The following is an 11,472-nucleotide window of genomic DNA, read 5'->3' as shown; positions in this document are numbered from 1 at the left end:
GGGAACGTAGAGAACTCCTGGTCATGTTTGCTCAAAAATATGTCCTAACTATCATAAATACGGTAACTACTATTTCCTATTTTTCTTACCATTTACACTTTTTTAGATTTCTTTTACAATTTTTAACTCAGTTTATACTATCCACGGTTTTCGCTTAAAACCATAGGATTTTGACGGCTTACCGTGCAGTTTTGACATTACCACGCTGTTTGAGCCGCAATGCCACGGTAACTGGCCATTTTGAATTCAAAACTTTAAATTTTAAATTTATGTCCGCTTCCACTGTTTTCGTAGTTACCCGGGACGGAACAAAAAAAATTAAAATAGCAGGGCTAAGCTATTTTATAGTATTAACTGATTTTTAAAATTTACATGGTAATTTATGTAATTTTAAAGGTATTGATGAACTAGAGGTCCAGGAGGACCAGGATAGTTGTCCTAGGCCGGAGTCCGCCTCTAGCGGTTACCGCGTTCCTCCGCCGGCGTGCGGTTGGAGGACCTGCCGCGGTTTGGGCAACACTGAACGGGACAGTACTGCGCGCGGCGGATGCTATTGCTGCTTGCCGCACAGTACATACACGCGGTGTCCCATCCCATGCGAACTGGAGTAGCTATTCCTCCGTGGCGCAGCCGGCGATGCATGGGCGAAAGGAAAGGTGCTCCCGATTGATCGCACGAGAAAAAAGCAGGCGTGAGCAAGTAACATGGGACGGAGCCTGTACTACCTAGCACTGTAGATTCGATCCACTGCATCTGCATGCCCACGTCTTAATTTCTAGCCCGGTGTGTACGTACGTGTTCGATTAGTTTATATTTGTCATTTCCTTAAACCATTTTCAATAAAAAAATATTTCTATTCTCTTGAATCACTTCTATATCTAAAAATGTATTCTCTTTATATAGTCGCATTTTATTGTGGATGGATTTGGACAAACACGCCGGTAATGACGCAGGTGATCGAGTAGGACGCAGGTGGATGGATTCCTGGTAGATCGACCGAGTAGGACGCAGGTGATGCCTGTTCTGAACTTTTTCCAAGGGCGGTGATACGTATCTTCCGATCTCTTCTTTGGGAGTTTTTATTTGGTTTTTTCTCCAATCACTTTGTACTTTCTTGATCCTTTGCATGCATCCATGCTTGTGCTTTGTGCTTAACTATGCGGGCCTCTCGACAGAAATGGCTAAAAGCTTGGGCCTCGTGACTCTCATCTCCATCTGAACCCTGTACCTCCATATCCAGGTTAAGATCACGTCCACCAGGCGACTGCACGCAATGCTTTCGGGCCTTTTTGACTATATGGATTCTCTTGAGTCTTGATCGATCACTCCATGCTTTTATGGCTTTTCATGTCATGCTAGCTCCTGCGGCATGTCGTCGATCGTCGCATGCGTCATGTAGAGCCATGTACGACGGTAGCTAGGTTACAATATATTTTAATGTGAACATTATATTTTTCGATCACTAAGAGCACGTACAATAGCAGACTATAAGTCAGTTATAAACATATTTTAGGTGATAAGAGGAGAGAGAAAAGCAGCAGACTACAGATTTATAGCCAGCTGCAGCACGAACTCCAAGACATATATGTGTATGACATGTGGAGCCAGATATTAATTATGTAGTATATGACTATTGTACAAATTGGCTATTAAGTTAGCTATAGACAATTTGTAGCCAGCGGTTGGCTATACTATTGAACTTGCTCAAAGTACGACACAATGGCACCGGATTTCTGTTATTATGCGTTCGGAGACGAGCCCAAACGACGACAGTTTGGATCACTGCCACTAGAAATTAATAGAGAGATGAGAAAAACAGTAGCATGTACAATTTGTTTTGATCCAATTGGCGGAAGAATATATCTTTCCAAAATTAACTTATATTCGGATCCGTGGGGTAATTTAAAAAAAATGTATTGTAGGGGTTTCAAATGTTCCACTTAAATGAATGTAAGGACCATAAATTGAAATAAAGTAGGCTGAAATGAGATTATATTATTGTAGGCTCCATCAGGCGGTCTCTCTCTCGATCGTTTGCTGGACTGACAATAAGAATTCTCTATCCAAAAAATTGCAATAAATTTAAAATTTCAGGATATTAATTCTAGTACTCCATCCATTTTAAAATATAAGGCTTATTTTATTTTCTTAGGGCAAGACTTTAACCAAACATTAATCTATTATTATATCACTTATCACTTATGTGACACAATATTATAATAATAAGATAATACTTTCAAATATGAATATAATGAAATCAATTTTAAGTTATAAAATTATATTCTAATATAGTAATATACCTCCGTCCATAATAACTGCGTTTAAATTTGGACTACAAACCTACACTCATTTCAAGGCAGAGATAATAATTATTAGTTAAACTCGTGTAATAACGGAACAAATGAGGGTGTTGTTAGGCTTTTTTAGGGAAAAACAAAAACATATTTGCAAAGAAAAACTAACTTATGAATAAATCTTTTATGTATGTGTTCTTGCCGATCTAAAAGATAAGACTGAAAAATAAACTACGATAAAAAATCCTAAAATTAACTCTAAATTTAAGATTAAATATTCAAATGTTTTAACTTATAAGCATAAATGGAAAGCAAAAATAGGTGGGTGAATATGTCATATATTTTAAAACGGATGGAGTCCTATACATTATCTAGACTAGTAGTAAGAAGCAACCATTATATGTGAGTAGAACACAATATACATATACAAACTAACAAACAGATAGCAGCACCACCATTAAGTTTACTTGATTTGCTGGGGAGAATTGACCATAACTACTCCATTTAGGTTCCAAGAAAAATTATATATCAGCTTTATTGGGCAGAGAAACAGCAGTATGGACCATCAGAAGAAATATCAGCCACAGAAGAACTAATTAACTACCGGTAACTAACTAAAAGGGAGTCCCAATAAAAGTGAAAGCAGGCTCTGTGATCCTGTCTAGCACGCTCTTCATCAGTACTACTCCATTACATGATCACAAAGTTATATTAGTCTCCCCTTTTAGCAACGTGGGTCAATGTTTTACAAGAACGTCAGTCTAAATAAAACACTTGCGCTATATTCTGCTCTAACCCGCTCATGTTTATTTCAAATCTATATGTATACTAATTATATATGCATTTTCTATATATGAGCTTTCATGTTAACAGAATATACGGCCATCGATGGATGGGTCGTATTGTCGTGATAATAGAACGTGTTGATAGTCTAAAAATAAATTATGCAATTGGAAGTAACTCGGACTCTAAATTTAAATACTAATTCAGTAATTCGTAATTAATATATATGATGTCGTCGTCGCTTGCTTGGACTCTCGATCTAGTATTTTAGCAATTTAATTATAAATAATTATCAATGAAAATGCTATTGACTCTTCTTACATAGATATACCATTTCAGTCTCTAAAAGCGGTTAATAATTATAATGGCATGATAATAGTCAATAAAAGTGATTACCATAAGTAATATAAGAGTGAGTAAATAAACGGTATAGACAGATTATAAGAATTGACATATCATATTTATGTTTAGGGGGAGGAGTGAGAAGATGGGAGAGAAAAAAATATATAGCAAGCTGCGTCACAGGACCTGTGAGTAATGTGAGATATATGTGTTATGTATTAATATTGTAACTATTTTATGAGTTGCTTTAATACGTTGGTTATAAATGATGTGTTGTTTTTTAAGGTCGTAGTTAGATATACTATTGACCTTGCTATAATAAATGGCCCTCAATTATAGGTTAAACAATAAATTTCTTTAAGAGCAAGTGTCATGATAGTAGACTATGACTTAATGCAGAGGAGGAAGAGAATGAAAAAATGTTGCTCTCATGCAAGAACTTGGTCTACAAATACTCCAAGAAAATTATACTAAAGGTATTTATGAGGTATATATATATATATATATATATATATAAGATAAGTACAAATTAGTGCCAACTTTATTTTTGATATATTAGATATGCTTGTTTTAATATGAGTTTAAAGCTAAGGAGTAAGAGTAATTTTGGTTTGGCTGGCTTCAGGACTAAACCTTGAGCATCACTAAAACTTGTGGGGCGGGTGGTGGGGCCGTTTTGTGGCGGCCAACATAACATGCTGGATCAAAAAGTTTAAGCAAAGCGAAGTAATTAAGCACCTGGAGAGAATAATGCTCCCCGCTAAACCAACCTTTGACGACGTAGAGTACAGGAGGGACTAAAAGAGGCATGCACGAGGATGTCAGGACACGTTTGTCTGCTGGTCTCCTGCCGCTCGCTGCCGTCGTCGTGCATGCAAAGTTGCGCGACGCCCAGCCGCGCGAAAGCGAAAGAAAAGGCGCATCCATCTTCTTGCATCTGCTGCACACACACAACCTATCACCGCTGCTGCTGCTGCTGCTACTACTAGTCTCTCTCTCTATCTATCTCTACTCCGATGCAATGGATGCAGCTACTGCGATGCCCAAGAAATTAAAGAAGGCAGTAGTGCAGTACTAGTAGGGAGAAATTAAAGCATGGCCATGCATGCTGCTCTCATTTACGTATGGGAGAGAGAGAGGGGGGCCGGCCGGGAGACCGGCTAGCAGATGGGGGGCGTACGCACGCAACGCTGCGATCGATGATGGTGGCGGGCATGCGGCTTCCCGAGGCTGACGCTATGCCGCCGGCCGGCCATATCTTCGTGCTGACCTACCCACCACACACCCCATCTCCTCTTGCTCCGTCGTCCCGTTAACCCGTACCGTACGCTGCCCGTGATTGATACTAGTAGTAGGATTTCACGGATACCGCGCCGTACATAGCTGTATACAGTGTATACTCCTACTCCTACCTAATCTTTTGAGTTCAGTATATATCTATTCTAGACGACATTTGCATACAATTTCTAGACCAAATTTTCACCAATTTATTGCATCTTACTTCTTATCAGAAAATATTTGACGTTGGGTGAACTAACTCAGTTTTCACAATGCCCGGACAAATATGACTCGAGAAAAAGTTAACTCCATATGTATATAAATCCATGAAATGGGGGTAAGAATTGACCCATGTGAAGAATAGTTCATATGGACTCTCGCAGTGCAAGCTATCCATGTGTGTAGCTCTAGCATGCCACCTAGAAAAAAATAACAAAGACTCTCCTTCCCTCAATGCGAGTGGTCTCATTTGCAAGTGGCTAGCGGTCTTATCTCTGCTGCTTTTCCTCTCTCGAGATTTTGCTTTTCCTCTCTCCGAGCAACAACCCTCGGGCGACACACTCCCTCTCCAGTGAGCCCTACCGGCGGCGGATCGAGGCTGGATAGCGACGGAGCAAGCGAACGGCGGCAGATCGAGGCAAGACGCCGGCGAATCGAGCCGTCACAGCGAGCAGCGGGCAGAGGAGGCGCTGCAGTGGCAACTCGAGGCGCGACAACGACAGATCGAGGGGTCGGCGACGGGTGGTGGTGGCCGGAGCGTGGAGAAGGTGGTCAGTGGCTTGGGGCCCGACGACGGGGACAGCGGCCGAAGCTCGGGCAGCAGCCAGAGCCAAGCCGCTTAGCGACGGGGGCATGCCCCCCACCCCGTAGTGCACGCCTGCTGTTTTTTCCTCCCTTCTGACAAGGACATATGTTCCACTGCAGGACACTTGTGGTTTGGCAGAGTCTGACGATTTTGAGCCACATAGGATGCATGTTGAGCGGGCAACGTTGAACCACTCGACATGTCACCCCATTGTGAAGACCCTAACATGATGATAAAAGGTGCACCTCACGTGAGACGTGTATGTGCATTAATTGTAATATCACCATTTTTACTTGTAGAGTGAGACCACTTAAAAAGATGAGTGCGCATCCAACCACTTAAGAGTATGAGAGTATGTGTGAATTTGAATGTACTATCTAGTACTCACTCTAGTTCTATAATACTTATCTTTGGATAATTTTGAGGTTAAACTTTTAGGACCTAGACTATAAATAACATTTAAAATACTTAGTTTAAAAGCATGACGACTATATGTACATATTAATCTTGAAATCTACTTCAATAAAATCATATAGTTGTAATAGATAGATAGATAGATAGATATATATATATATATATATATATATATATATATATATATATATATATATATATATAGTTGTAATAGATAGTAGTGGTCAAAGTTGTTTTTTGAAAACGTCCAAAACGATAAGTATTATGAACTAGAATAACTATATGTTTATGTAATAGTCCGATGCGTTGGATTGGAGTAAAATCCGAATAAATCACACATGAATTATTTGGTTCAGGTACGAGTTATGAAGATTGTCCATACATCCTAATATCTCTGAAAATATCAAGTCATCGCCTCCATAAAACACATGCGGAAATCAACCTAGAGTTTGCCATCTCCTCTGTGTTATGGCATCACACATCATATACTACCCTACCCTGGAACCGTCTATAGTGATGACACCAGAGGGGATGCGCCACATGAGATCGGCATGAACCGCCTCCCACGAGACCGCTTTGCTGAAAGCAGTCCTAGGAAACATCATTGGTGTCCGTGATTGGACTGATATGATCATAGCTGTTAATAAAAATTATAATTGTAGTAGGTCACACATGTGGGTCACACCCTGAGGTTGACTAGCAACCATAGAAGTAACAATGGAACTTAGCGCAACTAGATCCAATCCACAAGCAATGGCTTGGGACTAGGAAAGAAACTTGAAGCTTTATCTTCAATTGCTTCAATTATTGAATCTTTTCTTCACACCGCTAAGTATATATAACAACAAGAGTGAGTATAAAGAATATATTCAGGAAGTCATGAGAGATTATAAATGCTATGCAAGAGTTTGAAAGGAGAGGCTTCAAGTTTATTTTGCAACCAAGTCGTTTGAAAATCACTTTCAAATTCTTTCTCTTGTCGGAGAGAGGCTCACACCTTAATCATTTTGTAAGTTACTTTTAAGTTACTTTTCAACAACTCACCACGTTATCGGAAAGAGACTCACGTCTTAATCATTCTAGAAGTCACACCTCATGACTTGTCATAGTCCAATTCAGAGCGAACAATCCTAGACGACACCTAACTTTTCAGCCTTCTCTTTCAATCACATCTCACATCACATCACTTTAATCCACTTCATAACTCACAACTGGGTGTCCCATGACACCTCAGGTCACACAAACTCATTTATGACCACTCAGGTCTTCCACCGACCACAAAGGGTGGTTATGGTAACGCCACCTACTCCACAACACTTTAACTAAACATTTTTAAATTAAAAATACGCTAGAGAAATCACTTCTTAACGTCCATGACATGAGGCACAATTGTTTGAACTGTCTAATCAAACCTCTACATAGGTACCCACACAACGCGAGCTTACTCCCTCACTGGCCGAGTGAGGTAGGTTTGCGTCAAGACTATTCCAAAGAATTCCCTAGATAGCCGGTCATCCAATGACGGGTCCCAAACCAAGTTCTGGGCAGGTCCTAGACCTCTCGTACATAGGATCCATGTGCAGTGACTCCACTATAGTACTCAGCATGCACGTATAGTGCATCTCACACCTCGACACAACTCCACATGTAGTGACTTCTGCACTTGTCCTATTTTCACTAATTACTTGGCCAGGGGTGTCCAATTCTACTCATGTGGTCGCACTTATCGAAGTTTAGTGAAATTCCTCAAGGAATCAGTTCTTATGTGTCACACGAGCATCACACCACATAGGTCATGATCCCAGGTGGCCAACTTTTCATAAAACATTCTTGTCAATTAAAAATCCCGATCATGCGGACCAACTTTTCAAAACGTTTTCAAATCCTTTTTTATTCCCATCGTAGTATTGATATGATAAGGGTGTCATGATCACTCGCGCTCGGGGAGCACGAGTATCAAGATGATAGTGGGTGACAACAATTAAGGGCAAGTAGTGATTCAAATTGGTTCACGACCTCACGAGTTGACTTGGCTGCGGCCAATTACTATGTTTCTAAGTCTATGCATGGTTCACCCAAAAAAAAGTATGGGGTCAACATGGTCAAGGATGACTTGTCTCGGGTCAAGTTTCTCAAGAAAAACCACTTCCTCAATAATATCCATTGAGGTTGACTACATGCAAAATGAGAAAAACCAAGCAAAACCATAAAAAATAAAATAATATTATTGGTAAATACTAGTGTCATTGATTATATCTCAATTTTAGAAAAATTTGGAGACTTGAATGAGACTTGGAGCCACAGGTAAAAAAGATACGAGCATTTTGAAGTTTAATTGAATTTCTAGAATATTGAAAGGAATGAATATTTTTTGAAATATTAGAAATGAATAAAATAATTCTTGGAAAAGAATTGTAAATCAGTGGTTGACAGGTGGGGTTGATGTAGGATGGAGGCAAATTGGACTTCATTTGTTGAATGGGTTGAATTTCTCTAGACTAAGGGAGCTAAAGTAGAGTTTAATTCTTGGGTCAATTCCCTACATGCCCATGTAATTTTACCTAATCCCTTCTACGTCTTTTACTTGATCTCTTATATACTCCCGAGTTTTTATTTGGATCCCTTACATACCCATTCCGTTAGTTGACCATTAGTTTAATCGTTAGGTATGGTAGAAATTCCTTTATTGTCCTTGGTATATTACTAAAAGCTATAAATGTTTTATGTGTAAACTATTTGAGTTGTGAAAACCAATAAGAAATAAATTACCAAATATTTGTTATGAATTTTAAAAATGAAACATTATTTCATTAAAATAAAAAGATTTATTTAAAAAAAGTTCTGCATCAAATTTGAAAATTACTTTTCAACAAATATGTTTTGAAAAAAAGATTCATTTTGAAAAAACAAAGGGATGTAATTAGTTTTTCACAAACTAGAAAACATATTTAAAATTTTTAAATAAATTTTAGATCAAATTTGATGAAATTCATATATATATATATATATATATCCCAAAAACTTAAACCTAAATAACATTTAGTTTCAGTTCTTAATTTTCTGGTGAAACTAATGTATGGATTTAATCATAATTTTTTTTAAAATAATGAGTTTTATTTTTTAAGTTGGTTATTAAATGATTATATCGCTTGTATGTTAGTATAAGTTAATTTTTTCATATAAAAATTTATTCGGTAGGTAGCACATATGTATAGGAGGGGTAGTATAGTTATTTTAAAATATTTAACGGTCAACTAATGGTCAACTAACGGAGATGTGTATAGAGGGGATCAAAATGAAAACTCAGAGGTATATAAGGAATGAGATAAAATTCAGAGGTATTGAAGGGATTGAGCAAATTTTTAGAGGTACGTAGGGAATTTTCTCTTAATTCTTTGTGTGGAGGATTGAGCTCATTGTGCCTTTAGGCCTGGAGGGCATCGGGTTAGGCTGAGGCTTAATGGTTCGGGGAAGAGAGAAAGGAAAGTGCCGAGTCTTCGTGGGCCATGGGCTGGCCTAGCCTGTCTTAGCTAGTGCGGACACGAGGTGGCATGGATGGTACGCTTGGTCTGATGTGCAGCCACGTGGCCATGCCACATGTGCACACAACGGAGCGTTGACCCTTGCTGAGATCGATGATGCTTGGCGGCTGCATCCTTCTCGGCCAACGACAGCGAGGTGGGGGAAAGGGTGCGGGGAGTGCGGCGTTGCCAATAGCCATCTTGGATTGTGGAGAGGGCCGGGGGGCACGAAGTTGACCAATGGCAATGGTGGTTGGGTCTAGCGACGGGATGCGGTTGCCAACAGTGACCAATGGGAGCGGCGGGGAGGGAGGGGTTTCGGTTTGGGAGAGAAGGTGGAGGTGAGGTGCGGGGTCATGATTTGATTGGCGTTACAGAGGAGAGGAGGAGGCACCGATCAAGTGGAGGAAGTGAGCAGATGGCAATGGATACGACAGAGAGAGACAAGGAAAGGCACGGGCAAGGCACCGATGGAGCTCATGGGAAGAGGGGTGGCTTTGCATGCCTTCATAATCGGCGAGAAACGGTGTGGAGGCGATGGCCGGGTTCGGCCGCTCCTTGCCGGTGGAGAACATGGAGGCAGTAGGGAGGAGTCTGGGGGTGGCGAGGTGATGCACGATGCAGCAAGGACAACATCATGTGGCAACACAGCTGCTGGTGCAGGAGCAGGGCAGCGACGGGTGAGCGACGACGATGCTGTCGAGCGTGTGTGTGAGAGATTGAGCAACAGCGAGAGAGAAGTGTTGGGAGGAGGAAGAGGGGAGCAGGCGGAAGCAGTTTATTAGCACACGGGTGTATATACACCCGTTACTTGTATGTCATCTAAATAGTCATTAAAAATATAAAAAAAATTTAACAAGATAGTTTAATATGAGTTATATCACTTCACCAATATGCAAGTTTAAAATCAACTTCTATAAATTGTAGCAAAAATAACAAAAACAATTATGAATATGCATATAGTTAGTTTCAATTTTGTTTTTTTTTTCTACAACTTGTAGAAGTTGAATTTAAACTTGCATGTTTGTGGAGTGATATAATTCATATTTATCTATCTTATCAATTTTTTTATATTTTTGATGACTATTTAGATTTGATGCAAGCACACGGGTGTACCTATACCCGTGTGCTAAAAACAGTTTCCCAGGAGCAGCCGGCTAACGGCCATGCCTCATGGCACGTGCTTCTATTGGGTGACCGCCTTGTCGACGGAGGCAGTGACTAGCTAGCCATGAGTCATGGGCTGTTGGCCCGGGAGAGGGGATATACCTAACATGCTATGAATATGGACAATAGGATGATATAAATGATCACCTTATATTTACGGTAAATTGAATGAAAGAGGGGAGGAGAGAGAAGATGAATGGATTATTGATATGTATAAAGCCAGTTGCAGCATGAGCTCCTAGGAGAATGTGGTGGATCAGGTTATGTGATAATTTTTGGAGCTAATAATAGTTGGATACATTGACGGCTTGGCTCTAATATGAAGATCATTTTGGAATTCATCATTTTTATTAAGTGCGATTGTTTTTAGATGGAAGGAGCATATCAAACGCAATTCAACTAGCTAGCCCGTGTAAAATAGCGTGGGAAAATTCCTCTAGTCTCTCATTTTCTTTTTTTTTTCCGTTGCTTTGTTGTTACTAAATGAATGTTGTCAGTACTCTCATATATATCCCTTAAGTGAGGTATTATTATTAATCATAAGTGTATTTTTAACACGGTCATTTTAGCATTTTGTTAAACGACTGGGGCGTTGCACTATATATGAGTAGTATTAAGAGCAAATATAATAGTAGAATACAAGTTGGCTAAATGCTTATGTGGAGGAGAGGGAGGAGAAGAGAGAGATGAGTAGTGGCATATAATCTTATAGCCAGCTTGAACACAAGAATCAAAAAATTATGTGAGAGAGACATGTAGGTCATGTATTAACGATAAAGAGTTAACAATTATATAGGGCTAAGAAAAGACTACAATGAATCTTATAGCCAACTTGTTGACTATATTATTAGCTTTGCTCTAAAATGTT

The sequence above is a fragment of the Oryza brachyantha genome, chromosome 2 (genome assembly GCF_000231095.2).
Source record: "Oryza brachyantha chromosome 2, ObraRS2, whole genome shotgun sequence".
In the NCBI taxonomy this organism is placed as follows: Eukaryota; Viridiplantae; Streptophyta; class Magnoliopsida; order Poales; family Poaceae; genus Oryza; species Oryza brachyantha.
The sequence above is the reverse complement of the archived record's forward strand: the minus strand, read 5'-3'. Positions refer to the sequence as shown.